Raw genomic sequence first — 16,571 nt, forward strand, 5'->3', positions numbered from 1 at the left:
CCCTTTCTTTTTACGAAATCTCATATGAAACTCTGATATGGTCAACATTTAATTGAATCGAAGCATCACTTTTAATTATTGTTTGCCTCTTAGAACTTTGATATTCAAGTAAACGTGCGACTGCAATTTATTTGCAAGAAACCCCGCAGAAAAATAGAATCCTGAAAGCTTTTAAGCTCCAATTCTCTTCACCATAGACGCCCTCTTCAAAAGCCACTTACTGCACAATTTCATTTCTTGAAAATGGTTTCTGATCCGTTCCATAAAGGTATTCGATTTGAAGGGTCTGAATCAATTCATTGGATCCATTTTTGACTATCGATAATTCTTTAATCCAAAAAATCCGAATTGTTCATGGCAAAAGATAGACTCTATTAATCTGCTCAAGAAAACCAGATTTGGTCGAAATCTTTTGTACTGTATATGAGATAAAACTGCATCCAGTCATCATCATCATCATGACGGGCTCCTTGCCCAGACCAATGTGACTCTTCCTCTCCAGAGTTTCCTGTCTTCCATCAGTTGCCTCAGATCTTCAGGTTCACAGTTGGCGTCGTGTGCTATTTGCTGGAGGTACGTGGATCTAGGTTGTCCTCTGCTTGTGCGTATGTGTCGAGAAGTCCATAGCAATACATTACTCACCAATTCATGCTTGCTCCTCAGACAATGACCGGAAAATCGTAGGTGTCTTTCTCTGATGGTATTAAATATGGCAGGTATATTGCCATAAAGTTGCTGCTTCGTGGGATGATTTTGCCAAGATATATTTAATATTGTTCTTAGCATATGGGTGTATGTGCCGTCTAGTTTTCTTTCCAATCTTTTGAAGGGTGTCAAGGTTGTAGCACTGTAAACAAGGACAGACTCTACCACTGCCCTGAAGAACTGCCTTTTAAGTTTTTCAGCCAGTCTCAAAGTCCATACTAAATGTAGCCCATCCAATGCGGTCCATGCTTTTGAGATGCGAATTCCGATATCTCTCTCTGTGGAAACTATGTTGCTGCCCAGATACATAAACTCAGCGACTTCAGTGTTGATCCAACCAAAGCCCTGATCTCTCCCTTCACATTGAAAGTCATAAACTTTGTCTTATCCGCATTTATGTGGAGACCAATGTCATTTGCAGACTTTTCTAGCTTATGTAACAGTGTTTGCGCATCAGCAGTGTTGTTCGCGAACAAAGCAATATCGTCTGCGTAATCTGCATCAGTTATGTGTGCTGATTGATGACGTCTGTTTCTGGATCCATTTAGGGTGAAGCCTAGCATGTTGTGTATATCAACAGAGGTGCGAAGTACAAAGTCAAGACAGAAAATGAAAAGAAAAGGGGCAAGAGAAGAAAACCCAGTTGTAGAACCCCAGTACGGATGTCGAAAAATTCAGTGTCCCCATCTGGGGACCTAACCATTGCTCGAGTGTACTCATATAGCATCATGATAGCATTAATGACTTCATTTGGAAAGCCATATGCTTTTAATATGCTGGCCATTTTTCCTCTATGTACAGAGTCGAATACTTTGGAGAAATCTACAAAGATCATGACTGCCTCAATGTTTTTTGCTTTGACTCCTTCAATCAGTCTCCTAACAGTAAGTATTTGACTAGTAGTAGAGCGATTCTTTCTAAATCCATTTTGGTTCTTCCTGAGCACTTCTTCGATCTTTGGTTGGATACAGTTGAGAAGCATGGAATTGTAGATTTTTGCTGCAATTGGAGTGAGTGTTATTCCTCTGTAGTTAAATATATATATATATATATTCAAATTTAGCTGGACGTCGGTTGCGTTATATCAGTTAAACAGAATAATCTCATATGAGTAAAGGATTATATTTTATTTTTATTTATTTATTTATTTTTTTCATTACTTCAAAAAATGCTGTGAAGGGCATACCGATCCTGGTGATAAAGAGTATTTGAATCTCCGCAAATGTCAACCTTACATCATAGCTCGTGCGGAAGTTACAACAGTATAGGATAGCCTCAACAGGCTATACCGTCTGATGAAAGAAACACTCACATCAGACCTAAATCGTGGTAGAATGAGGATATAATCTACGGTAATCATGTAGGACCACTCATAACGGAAGACTGATGTAGAACCTGAACTGGTAAATGGGCCCTGGTAACATCATGGGGAGCAGCATGACAGTTATGCGCCTTGGCGGAAGAACTAAAGAATCAGTCAATAGCAGGGCACAAAATATGTTGAGCGGAAGAATCATTAAGAGATCAACGATCAGGTTCAACTAGTCTAATTGAGAAATTACTGTGATTCGCCTGTAGATGTAGCTCACACGGGTAATATTTACCGAACTATCGAAAGATTCAATATGACTCTAAATCAAACCAGAATTCCATACCACATCGACCGCCACACGGGTAACCAAGGGTCGCTACTTGGTGTGCCGGCACTGACCACAGCTATTGACAAGTTTACTACAGCACCAAAACCTAAGCTAGCAAAATGTAGACATACCATCAAAATATCCGCCTTAAATGTATGGACACTTCAACCCACATCTCAAATATCAGAACTTGTTGCTTCATCCAAAGAACACGATATCGATATTGTGTGTATTCAAGAGCACCGTCTCTTTCACAACGACATGGACATAAAGTACCATGAAATTGGTAACAGTTGGACACTAGTATCAGCATCAGCATGGAAAAATTCGACAAATAGTAATATTGGGGGAGTAGGACTTCTGCTTAGCCCTCGAGCATTGAAATCATTGAAAAGTGCTGAGAAGATAACACAAAGGATAATTCTTGCTATCTTCAGTGGTAATCCTGCTACTACTGTTATTTGTTGCTACAGCTCTACCAACGTCAGTGACAAGCAAGAGATCCTGAATTTCTATGATGAACTGTCAGCAATAGTGCGCTCAATCCCCAAACATAATTTATTGGTTATTGGAGGTGACATGAATGCACATATAGGACGGGAAGACAACAAGCATAAGTTCTCTTTCTATGATGGAACAAACCGAAATGGAGAGTATCTATTAACTTTTCTCCTTGAAAACAACCTACAATGCATGAATACCCATTTTCAGAAAAGACCGGTAAGCTCTGGACCCATCAATCACTAAATGGAGACAAGGCTCAACTGGACTATCTTTTTATGAATAAGAAGTGGATCAATAGCTGTCATAACTGAAGTTTATAGCAGTTTCTATGGTGTGTCTACTGATAACAGGATTGTAACCTCTAAGTTGAAGTTAAGCCTACGAGCGAACAAAACTAAAAAATCATCTAGACAGCCCTACAACTGGTCAATGTTGTCACATGACAATCAGATCAAACCAGAGATTCATAGTCGAACTGCGAAACAGATTTGATGCTTTACAAGCACAAGAGCAGGAACCAACTGCTAATACCACTTATGAAAACTTCTTTAGATGGCACCAAGAAGCAGCAAAGTATACCTCTGAAGCCCAAGTTAAAACGAAAAGTACCGTGGGAAAATTATAAAATAATATTAAAACGAGAAAAGTTAAAAAAACATAATCAAAAAGCAACATAAATACCCCACTCGACAGAATACAAAATTAAGGAAGCAGGCGCTTCAAGAGCTTAGTATGATGTACCTATCAGAACAACAGAAGTATGTTCAAGCACAAATAGATCGAATCCAGAATGCAGCAGATAACAAACAATCCTATCTGGCTTGGCAAGTAGTAAATGAGATATCTGAGTGCAAACGACCTGCCAAAGCTAAGTTAAAGGTAAACACTCCGGAAAATGCATGTTCGAAATGGAAAGCACATTTTGAAAAACTAATCGGAAACAAACCAGAAGTAACAGACCAACCGATTCAGCCGATTGTTTTACAGGAACTCGATATTGAGAAGGGTGATTTTACAATGGAGGAACTTCTAAATGTACTAAAAAAGACCAAGAATCTTAAGGCTGCAGACTTAGATAACATACCTCCTGAAGTATGGAAGACAGGTGGTTTCAATGACATACTTCTTAATACATGCAATTCTGTATATAATCAAAAAATTATTAATATATGGAGGGAAGAATACATACTTCCCTTCCCCAAGAAGGGTGACCTAAGCATCCAGTAGTCAATCCAAATATGATGAGGATGATGATTATTGTTGTTTGTTTAGCATCATTGCTGAGGATTTTATTAGCATTCGTTTCTCGGATATCTTTATTCCTACTTTCTAACCAAAACAACAATATTTTGTTGTCTTTAAGTCCAACATGAACAAGTTCTTGAGCCCTCCTTAAAATATTCAATTTACCGAATTTCCACTAAAACGATTACTACGATATTTTCCCATCGACTACCATACACTCATTAACCATTATCCTCGAGTGGCCTCCGGATCTTGATAAGTATTGACTCCTTTAAAAAAAAAAGATTCTAGACTGGTATCAGAAAGAACCATGTAACGGTTGCCAACGCCTCTACATAAAAGTGTTTCTGTGGGACAAAACTTGGCACACTCAGGTTGCCATTCTGTGTCGTTAACCACTGAGCCACCACCATCTCCTTGTTTTTTGTTTGTTGAGGATCCGTTTTATTTTATATGACATCAGATTATTATAAGAATTTGTTTACTGATATGTTTCTAATCAGAATTCTTTTTAGAAAGACGTTGGTTACTAATGGGAGAAACTACATGAGGTTGCCTACATCACAAGGTTGTCCGTTTGTGTCGTTAACCACTGTTGTTGCTGTTAATATTGGGGAGGATGAGGAGCACCAACTCATTCATTTATTTCGTATGAATCAGATTATTTCATTGTTGGCTTTCGTTTTCCCGATATTTTTTTAGTTCGAATTCTTTTGCAAAAGTTATTGAGTATTTACAGGAGGGACAACGTAAAGGTTGCAAACATCTCTAAATAAAAGTGTTTCTGTGGAATGAACTGGATTCGAACTTGGCACATCCAGGTTGTCAGTCCGTGTTGTTAACCATGTAGCTACTATCATCTCCCTTATGATGGTGATGTTTAAGAAGTACAATCTTACACCTGAAATATTAAATCATCTATAAGCTATAATATAAATCTAACCTGTCTGTTAAAATGTATGTATGTATATATGTTCGAATGTCTGCCTAAAACTTTCCACAGAGGCGACAGATTTCACAAGATCGGTACCGTTTTGAAGCTCGACCCTTCGAACGGCACATATCGAAAAATTGGCTAGAAACATTAATTCCTTCACCCTCAACTGGGCACTTTTCTACAGGAAGGGGTCGATTTTTTCCCTGATATTTTCGAAAGTCATCACCTGTTTTCAATAGACTAGTCTTAATTTAAACATTAGTCACTTCCGGTTTGGCGATGGATGCAACAACAAAGACGTCACGTTTTTTTTTTTGCTCAACACACACCTCCAAACACCCGGGCAACGCCGGGCACTCAGCCTAGTCTATTATATAAACCTCACCTGTCTGTTTAAATGTATGTATGTATGTATGCCTAAAAATTTCGACACAGGCGACTAATTTTCATGAGATCGGTATTGTTTTGAAGCTCAACCCTTCGGACGACAAATATCGAAAAATATGATAATTGATTTATACTTAGTTTGATCTTGACATTAGCCGATGTAATCGCTATCCAACATAGAACTATCAATCATATTACAAAAGGAGCTTGGTAAATGCTGTAACGAATTATTTCAAACTTTTTTTTTTTAATACAATTTCATGAGAGATAAAAAAAACTTTTCAATCATAGCTAGAATCAGGTATTTATTTTGCTTGCTTGAAAAAAAAATATTTTCTTTTATTTTGGTTTCTTAGAGAAGACATATGTCACTGAAGAAAAAAAAAATGGTACTTTTTATGGCTTTTCCAAGACTGCCATCAACTTATCCGTGTAGATTTATTGACAATAAATCAAAGACTCTTAGCAGTCGAATATTGCCAAACAAATTTTCTCTTGTAATATATATTTAAGACTTAAACATAGTTGTTGGTTATTTTGTTGCATTATTATTGTCTTTTTATCTCTTTTTTTCTGTCGTTTTTTTTGTCCCTCTTCTCTCTCTCTCTCTCTCTCTCACTTTCCTATCTCACCCCATTCTCTCTTTTGTCTCTCCCTCTATTTTATTGTTTCCCCCACACTCCTCTTTTTTCTCCACCGCTCTCTCTCTCTCTCTCTCTTTCCTGTATCCCCCTCTCTTTCCTATATCCCCTCTCTCTGTTTACTATATCCCCCTCTCTCTCTCGTTACTATATCCTTTCCGTCTCTCTCTCTCTCTTTACTATAACCCTTGTCTTTTCTGTCTCCCCTTTCTCTTTCTTTGCTGCCTCCTCTTTTTTTTTTCTTTGCTGTGTCCTCTCTCTTTTTGCTGTCTCCCCTCTTTTCTAATGTTTTCTGTCTCCGCTCTATCGATATCTATTTTTACTTTTGAATCAGAAGGCCAAAAGCAACTTGAGGGTAAATATCAATTAGATGAATGAACTTCCAAAGTTGAATCGAGAAGAATATTATAAGAGGATTGAAAAAAGGATGAAAGGAAAAAAACAAAAGTTTGAGGATGCTCCATGACAAATTATGTTCTTCCTACTCCATATCTCCTTTTTTTTTTTAACATCCAAATATTGTAGTTATCATTATTCTTATGTTAATGTCAAATGGGGATTTTGCAAATAATGAGTCAAATCTCCACCGAAAAAAAAAAAAACCCATAACATTGGCTTCCAGATATTAGAACATGTCTATCATGACTAGGAAAATTATATTTATGCCTAACTCCAGAAGCATATCATTCCGAATAGGTAATCTTGCAGTATAGTTAACAGCCCAGAAATAGATAAAGAAAGCATGCAATAAATAACTTTTACCAAAGGCATTAAAATTTAATTTTCTACCGACCCGCATACTTTTGATGCTATAAAATTGATTCAAAATATTATTCTTAATCAAAATAAGATTTCGTTAAGAGAACTGGAACGAAGTTTTATTTTGAAAAAAATAAAAAATACCTTAAAACTCTTTCTGTACGATAAATGTATACATAGGATCTCTTCTCTTTCCTACAGCCTGTTTGCCTCATAATAGGCGCTCCTAGTTTTCCTCTACTCTATCATTATTTTTATGCTAGGTGCTCGACTGAGCTTTAATCTCTGGTTCCTCTCTATAAAACATTCACAGCAAAAACTTTCCTAGCGAAGATCATCATAAAGAATTTTTCATTCCTCCTTTGTGTACCTTAAACTAAACAGAAGTTCCATGAACAAAAGTTTCCCGCCAAGAACTCCGCCTCTGTAAAATACAACACGTCGGAGTTGCTTTCCAACTGCCTACAGTATGATCGTTTACAAATCTAATAAAATAGTCTTAAGAGACAACGACTTGTTTTTTTCTCATCTAATCTTTCTCGCAGTTGATAGATTCATTGTTCTTTCTGCTTTACGCTAGTTAGGATCTATTTATAGCTCCAAACCATTTCTTTGCAAACCTGAGACTATTCTCTTTTTCCACAAATCTGCTGTCAGACGTTCTATGGAATACTCTTGTCATATTTGGGTTTGTGAATGTCTGTTCCATCTGACGGTTCTAGATAAGTTTGATTATGGTTATAAGCTTTCTATTACTTGGAATAAATTACTGAGCCTTCAGCGACATCACTTGGTAACAACAATAAGGAATAAATATCTGCACGGTACACCTCATTTTTTTCTTCAATAAAGGAATATTCCTGTTAAGCCATGATCTTTCAATCACTTGTGTATGTGCTTCGGTGTTGGGATTGACGAAAACTGTTAGTAATATACTAAAAAAAAATGAGTTTGTTTAAATTAGCGTAAGCTCTCCATTCGTCGGAATAGATTTCCAAGATTTCAGTGACTTCTCGTTGAATAATTGGCTGAAATGTCATACAGTATTTTCTTTGAACTTTAGGGCTAAAGTAAGGGTTAGTCTGGGTAATTACATTTTTTCTTTCAAACCAGTTAAAAGTCTTTTTCCTTAGTCTTGTACCGTGTTTAATTGTAAATCGCGTAGCAAAGTATGTTCATGACATGTAGGCAACAAGCGAGAGTGGCACTAAAGATCAACGTGAAACCTAAACGTAGATTCCATGAACAAAGTTTCTTTCTTAGAACTGCACGCCTGTGGAATTGTCTTCCGTTTTCCTACTTTCCAGCTAACTACAATATGGTTGTCTTCAAGTCCAACGTAAACAAGTTCTTGATGAGACGTTTCACTTAAGTTAACAAATTTACCGAATTTCCATTACTAACGATTACTATATTGTCCAATTGACTACTGTACACTCTTAACCCTTATCCTCGAGTGGTCTCTGGGCCTTAATAAGTGGTTATGCCTATGTAAAAAAAAGCAAATTTCTTGCGATTCTGACCTGAAAAAAAAAACGAACAAAAGGTTGTTGTTTGCTTGCTTCTCCCCCACCTCTCTCTTTCTCTCTCACACACACACACACATATATATTGAGTAAAAGAAATAATAATTGTGAATTATCAATCAGTTGCAAAAGGAAAAACAAACAAAATCAACTTTAGTGTACGATCGTTTAGGAAAACGATGTTCATTTTCATTAAAATTGACAATTATGGACAATAACTGACAAAGGTTTTATCTTGGAATATAATCTCTTCATCAGCAAAAAAAGGGGAGGAGAAGTTTAAGACACCAAAATAAAACTAGCATTTTTGTTTCTTATTAAATTCCATACGAAAATTTGTTTTAAGTTCAGTCATTATATCTTTGGGCATGATGCTGTGTCTTGTCTAATTCCCTCTATAAAATATATATATATATATATATATATATATATATATATATATATAGAGAGAGAGAGAGAGAGACACACTTAATAATTACTACCAATACAATATATATATATATATATATATATATATATATATATATATATATATATATATATATATATATATAAACTTCTTGTTTAAGCATTGCAATATATCTAACCTTGAGTTTTATTTCCAATATAAATTGTTATTAACCTTTAATTTCTCTAACCGGCATATTGAGCTTCCAATTTTTGTGATGACTTCTAATTTAAAAACAATGCTTTTTTCCCCTTATATCTGTCATTCAATGTATGTATGTATGTATGTATGTATGTATGTATGTATGTATGGGTATATACGAGTGTGCATGTGTGTGGAAGAAGAAAGAGAGAGGCACGTGGACACACAGACGGACAGGAAACGTTATATATCAAATGGCCCGAAATCTAGGAGGTTTTTACTGATATTTTACTAAGTTTGAACAAAAATAAAAAATAGATTAAATAAAAGTGAAAATGAAGAAGAATATTCTTCGTCTACTTTTCTTAAAACATTATTGGTGTGTATATATCAATTAACGATATACATTAGAATCTACAGTAAGCGGTTGAAAAAAAAATAAATGTGGGTGTGCGTATAGACAACCCAGACAAGCAGTGATCCTTTCACCCTGTGCTATACCTAGAACCATAATAAATTTATCATCCCAATGGGAAGCATCAGCTTTTGGTCAGAAGTTATCACTTATCAGCCTACACCTGTTCATCAGTCTCCAAGTGTATGTGTACGTACATGTACAAACGTGTGTGTATGTATTCTGTGTGTGTGCGGGTACATGTAAAAGCATGTGTAGTAATGTATGGGTGTATATGCATTTATGTTTACATATGCGAGTGTGTACGTGGGGTGCATGAATGTCCAATTCAACATTTTATGAAAGACTTGGTTTTGAATAGAGGCCACACAAGTTACTGACCATTCCAAGTCCAAAATTTTGGAGTGGTCATATTCAGATATATCTTAACCTCATTGGCTATACCCGTGCCCCTCCTGCTGCTAACTCTGCCCGCCCTACACTCCTATTTCCATCATTCACACTGAAGAAAACCGAAGGATCGGTCGAAAATTTGTGCTTTTGAAAGAAAAATTTTCGTTTTTTTTAGTTGAAAGACTTTTTTTTATTCCTACACGTCAACACGTAGGAAATAAATACAGAAAAGATATAAACATCTATATATTTTTCGTATTGATTTTTTATCCATATGTATATATACATTATATATATATATACATTATATATATATATACATTATATATATATATATATATATATATATATATATATTTACTTGTGACGTAAAGAAAATAGGGTTTTTTTTTTTGACATAACAGAAACATTTCTCTGAAAGTATATTAAAATGAAAAATCACGGATGGATCACTCAAACATAAAAAAAATCCTCCCTATTCGTGTAAAGTTATCTATTTTTCCGAATAATCGCTCAAAAATCGAAAATTAAACATGATTTTCCTACGAATCAGACGCCGACGAAAGTCATTTAGCAGCAAAAACGCACATGAACCTACCGATGAGAAATATAAGAATGAAAAACCCATATTGGAATCCTTCAACCAAGTTATAGAAACCTAAAATTAAAAAAAAATAATAATTAGTAAAACCTGAAGCAAAAGAATAAAACCTTGATAAATAAAATAAAATAAAACTAATATTGAAGCAGATTAGTAAATGTTTCAACAAATTCACCGTTCTCACACAACTATTTTGTATCTAGAAATGTAAACAAAAAATTTAAAAAAGGAAGGAAGAGGGACAGATAGATAATAGTAGTAGTAGTAGTAGTAGTCTTGGCTTTACTACAATTGCTATGTTTGTCAACGGGTTAAAGTTGTTTAGTTGTAAGAAAATAGCGACAGTATAGTTGTAATAAAGAATAGTTGCGGAACACCCCCACTCTCCCCATGTTAAATAATAATTTCGAAATAACAACGTTAATATTTCAGTGCACAGGTCAAAATCTGCAAAAGAAGCGATTTGTGTTCATTTGTTTACGTTAATGTTTATGTGCGCATGCGCAACCAGATGTCGTAAACTGCAAAGTGGGTTACATCACTCGTTACAAGGTCATTTGAGTTTTATAATTATATATAATCATGAAGTATTAGTGTCAGTAGGTATAAAAATAATTGTTAATACATCTACATACTAGCAGGCTGTCCGGCGTTGCCCAATTGTAAAATGCGCATAAAACTATATTTCAATTCATACAGGAACTGAGACATATACACACGAGTATTATGTTTTTTTCTAAAGTCTACTTCTTGTAAGTAAAAAAAAAAAAAATACTAGAGATGAGATCGAAACCAAAACGCGAGTCAAGTACGATAACTATTAAGCCAGTTTGACACGGACTTTAAAAAATGTTTTCAAGCATACTTATTCTTAACATGAAAACAATTCGTGAAACAAATAAAAATCCGATGACCCCCCCCCACGTATCAACTTTTCAATCTTTATCTATTAGCAGCCCTTTTTTCTGAATGAAATCCAAATAGAAAGGTTTCCACATGTCTGAATACCCTATATACCAAATTTTAAGCATGTAGATCAAAAGTTCGTTGAGTATATAGGTTAAGAACTGTCCTCACACACACATTCTCATTTTGATAGATATATAGATAGATATATAGATAGATATATAAAGTATATTAAAAAACACAACCCATCCAAATGTACTGAGAAATAAAAAAAGTCTATGCAGGAAAAAAATTGAATATCGCGCTACGAAAATCAATATCAGAAGGCAGTCAAATAAATGCAAGGTTATGTTCGACATGCTTTCGTATATGTAGAACACAGGTAGATATTTATTGATTTCTAAAATTATTGATTTAAAGAAAGACAAATAGATTTATACTTGGGGAGAAGAGATCGAATGACTCAAGGCATGTAACTCTGGTGGATCGTACCAGTCGAAGCACTAATTTCCAAAACTCGAATAACTGACAAGATTAAAACATATATGATCGCTTATTCAGCAGCCATTAAGTCTACAAGAAACCTTCTGAAGTAGATGTAAGTATATTTAAGTATACCTCTTGATAGTCTTAGAAATGTTTAAACCGAATAACTTATTGGACTTAGTTTTAAGTTTTCAAATTAAAAAATTATTTATAGTTAATTATTTGGTTAAAAAACTGATTAGTAATTGAAAAAAGCATTACTCAGTTGAAACACACCCACACACACATGTATTTAATTGTATACATACATATATATATGATTACAACGTCTTGTAAGACGAGTGCTACTCACTCAGTCACTGAAAGTCCATGAGCGCGAAGATGCCTATTTTTTTATATATGATGATGATTGCAACCTCTTGTCAGACGAGTGCACCTCCCTCAGACATTTAAAATCCATGAGTCCAAATGTCTGAGGGAGTATCTATACAAATATGATGTTACAGAGTCTTAGCTTTGTACGACAGCTAAGTCTCTCTCTCGGTTCAAAATGTTGAGATCCAGCAACAAGCAAGAGCAAGATAGCCAGCAACAAATTAAACTGCAGACCAGCTTAATGCGGGTACTGGTCTTCCGCTTTATGGTTTTTTAAATCAGAGATTTGCTTCTCCTAGAAAGGTTGCCTTCACCACGGCTTACGGGAGCCCTCTCTACCCCAATACACATATACACACACACAAATATACACGGTGCTAGTTGGCCGTTGACCCAGAAAAAGAGTTCATTCGCCCTTTGGAAGGTCTTGTTTTTAATCCTTCAGGGAGACTAGCCGCCCTCCTCACCAAACAAGTCTGGTGGGGGAACCAGTTTAATCACCGGTGACTCGACCATGAGGCAGGTAGTACTGGGTTATATGGTACCAGTAGCATATGACATGACCTGACATTTTTTTATATATACATATACATATACTAACATACACACACAAACATATATACGTATATACATACAAACACACATAAACATATATACACATATACATATATACATACATATACATAGATATACATACATATATATACACATTTACATATATAAACATATATACACATATACATACATACATATAATGATGGCAGATCAATTATTACATGCTTCCAGCATTTCAGGTCTACACGCGTCAAACCTTTTCCATCGCCACAGTACTATTTTTTATAGACAAATGCCTGAGTAAGTATCTATACAAAGATCGTGTTACAAAGTTTTAGCTTTGTACGACAGCTAAGTCTCTCTCTTGGTTCCAAATGTTAAGATCCAGCAACAAGCAAGAGCAAGTCAAACTGCAGACCAGCTTAATGCGGGTACTGGTCTCCCACTTTATGGTTTTTTAAATCAGAGATTTGCTTCTCCTAGAGGGGTTGCCTTCACCACGGCTTTCGGGAGCCCTCTCCACCCTACATACACATGGAAATAAACACATGCACGTACACATACATGCATACATACAGCATACACATACATGTAGAAGATATATGAAGAAGAGTTCACGATGACGATGATGGTTAGTACGAATAAGTGAATTTAACATGAATAAAAAAGAAAAACAATCCAACAGAGACAGCACCTAGAAAAGACAGTCATTCGCTTCGCCGCTAGTAGAGCTTTAAACTTAAGATGCGTTCATAACGGCACAAATCCTCAACGTTCATGACGATGATGATGATATATATATATATCACCATCATATATATATATATATATATATATATATATATATATATATATATATATATATATATATTTTCCGCAATTAAACAGTGCCGAAGCTCACACAAACTATGAAAGCAAAATAGCGGACTCGAGTTTCGCCATTGTTTTGGTTCATCAGTAGAATATAACCAAACCCCATGTTTGAAACTATTGATGAGCCTAAACGACGGCAAAACGCAAGTCCAAAAATTCCAATCTGAGGTTTCATGGTATGTGAGAGCTGCTGCATTTTTTGGTTGTAGAAATATTTATATATAATCTCACATTCAAAAAAATCTAATATATAGCATCCCTCTCTTCATGTAAAGAATGAGTTTCTACATAACATTATTTCAACGCCACAATAACGTAATGTACTTGCAATAACCCTTATCTCTGAGTGGCTTCTGGGCCTTGATAAGTGGTGATCACTGTGTAAAAAAAAAAAAACAAAAAAAAAAACGCGGTCCGTGTTCTATATAAGTACCCAAAATCGTTCTGGTATTCTCATAATACTCGTTCAAGGATAGGTAAAAATACTTCCTTGAACAGAAAACTTTTGGGTACTTATACAGAACACTGACCATACTGAAATAATAACGTTATTTAGAAATCCATTCTTAACATGGGGAGAGGAAATCTATGTTTAACTATTCTGTACTTTTACCTAACAATTTGATAAATAAAATATACCGTAAAAATTGAATTGAACATGAAAATCATATATAAAAAAATAACACGGCGTGTATTTAGCAAAAAGACCCAGTTTTATACCACTTTTATGTCCTCTTACACAAATGAAAATTAAAACAAATGGTATAAAAACTACAAGATCGATAATAGTGTCGTAACATTCATATGCCAGATGGTGTCGTAACATTAATATGCAAGATGGTGTTGTAACATTCATATGCAAGATGGTGTCATAACATTCATATGCAAGATGGTGTTGTAACATTCATATGCAAGATGGTGTTGTAACATTCATATGCAAGATGTGGTTGTAACATTCATATTCAAGATGGTGTCGTAACATTCATATGCAAGATGGTGTCGTAACATTCATATGCAAGATGGTGTTGTAACATTCATATGCAAGATGGTGTCGTAACATTCATATGCCAGATAGTGTCGTAACATTCATATGCCAGATGGTGTCGTAACATTCATATGCCAGATGGTGTCGTAACATTCATATGCAAGATGGTGTCGTAACATTCATATGCAAGATCGTGTCGTAACATTCATATGCAAGATGGTGTCGTAACATTCATATTCAAGATGGTGTCGTAACATTCATATGTAAGATGTAGTCGTAACATTCATATTCAAGATGGTGTCGTAACATTCATATTCAAGATGGTGTCGTAACATTCATATGCAAGATGGTGTTGTAACATTCATATTCAAGATGGTGTCGTAACATTCATATGCCAGATGGTGTCGTAACATTCATATGCAAGATGGTGTCGTAACATTCATATTCAAGATGGTGTCGTAACATTCATATTCAAGATGGTGTCGTAACATTCATATGCAAGATGGTGTCGTAACATTCATATGCAAGATGGTGTCGTAACATTCATATGCAAGATGGTGTCGTAACATTCATATGCAAGATGGTTTTGTAACATTCATATGCAAGATGGTGTCGTAACATTCATATACAAGATGGTGTCGTAACATTCATATGCCAGATGGTGTCGTAACATTCATATACAAGATGGTGTCGTAACATTCATATGCCAGATTGTGTCGTAACATTCATATGCAAGATAGATAAATAGTGTCCCTTTATTTTATCGATACTAGTGCCCCTACATTTATTTACAAGGCCGATTTTATCCCAACACTTATATACAAGGGAGATAATTTATCCCAACACTTATATACAAGGGAGATAATTGTATCTTACACTATTTTTTGAATTGCCATCTGTGCTTCTTGAAAGTGAACTTGCGATATCGATCTCTGATAATATTATATCCCTGAATATCGATTGAAGATCGCTAAACGTTTGTGATACTTCTGTGATACAGATAAATTTCTTTAATTAGTAATTCCGAATTCTACTGCTTCATTTTCTGATTCTGACATATAAGCAACAGCTGTGTATATAGTTCCTTATGAGAAACCTATTAAAAAAAACCTCAGACAAAAAATAACTATATTCTCTAATAGGCATTCATCAAATATGCGTTCAAAGAACATACATATTTATTAATTTTTGTGTTTTAAGTTTTTATGTTCATTTGATGTTTATAATACTCTGGTTTGTGCCTGTTGGAATGTGTTGGGAAATATTTTGCCATAAGTTATCTAGTCCTGTTTCTAAATTTTTTAGATAACAATTAGTAATTTGGATTATTTTGACTATTGTTCTCATCTTGAGTGTTATTTATAACAACGTTTCAGCCAATGTAACCTTCGACCTTCTTGTCAAATTCTAGAACCTTTCTATCGAACTTGAGAATCTGCATATATATATATATATATATATATATATATATATATATATATATATATAAAGTGACCTTGTCTATCTGTGTGAGGAACGGTCTCAACCAAACTACTCTGTCAATTTTTGAGAATCTGCATATATATATATATATATATATATATATATATAAAGTGACCTTGTCTATCTGTGTGAGGAACGGTCTCAACCAAACTACTCTGTCAATTTTTGAGAATCTGCATATATATATATATATATATATATATATATATATAAAGTGACCTTGTCTATCTGTGTGAGGAACGGTCTCAACCAAACTACTCTGTCAATTTTTGAGAATCTGCATATATATATATATATATATATATATATATATATATATATATATATAAAGTGACCTTGTCTATCTGTGTGAGGAACGGTCTCAACCAAACTACTCAGTCAATTTTTGAGAATCTGCATATATATATATATATATATATATAAAGTGACCTTGTCTATCTGTGTGAGGAACGGTCTCAACCAAACTACTCTGTCAATTTTTGAGAATCTGCATATATATATATATATATATATATATATATATATATATATATATATATATATATAAAGTGACCTTGTCTATCTTTG

At 34.6% G+C, this 16,571-nt stretch overlaps 1 protein-coding gene across 1 annotated transcript in view; it reads left to right on the top strand.

Annotated features, from left to right (window-relative positions):
• Positions 1 to 16,571, top strand: part of LOC145291974 (uncharacterized) — a 635,233-nt gene that overhangs the window by 113,252 nt on the left and 505,410 nt on the right. The window lies entirely within an intron of this gene.

This window comes from Euprymna scolopes, chromosome 13, assembly GCF_053919585.1.
Source record: "Euprymna scolopes isolate OS-2025 chromosome 13, ASM5391958v1, whole genome shotgun sequence".
In the NCBI taxonomy this organism is placed as follows: Eukaryota; Metazoa; Mollusca; class Cephalopoda; order Sepiida; family Sepiolidae; genus Euprymna; species Euprymna scolopes.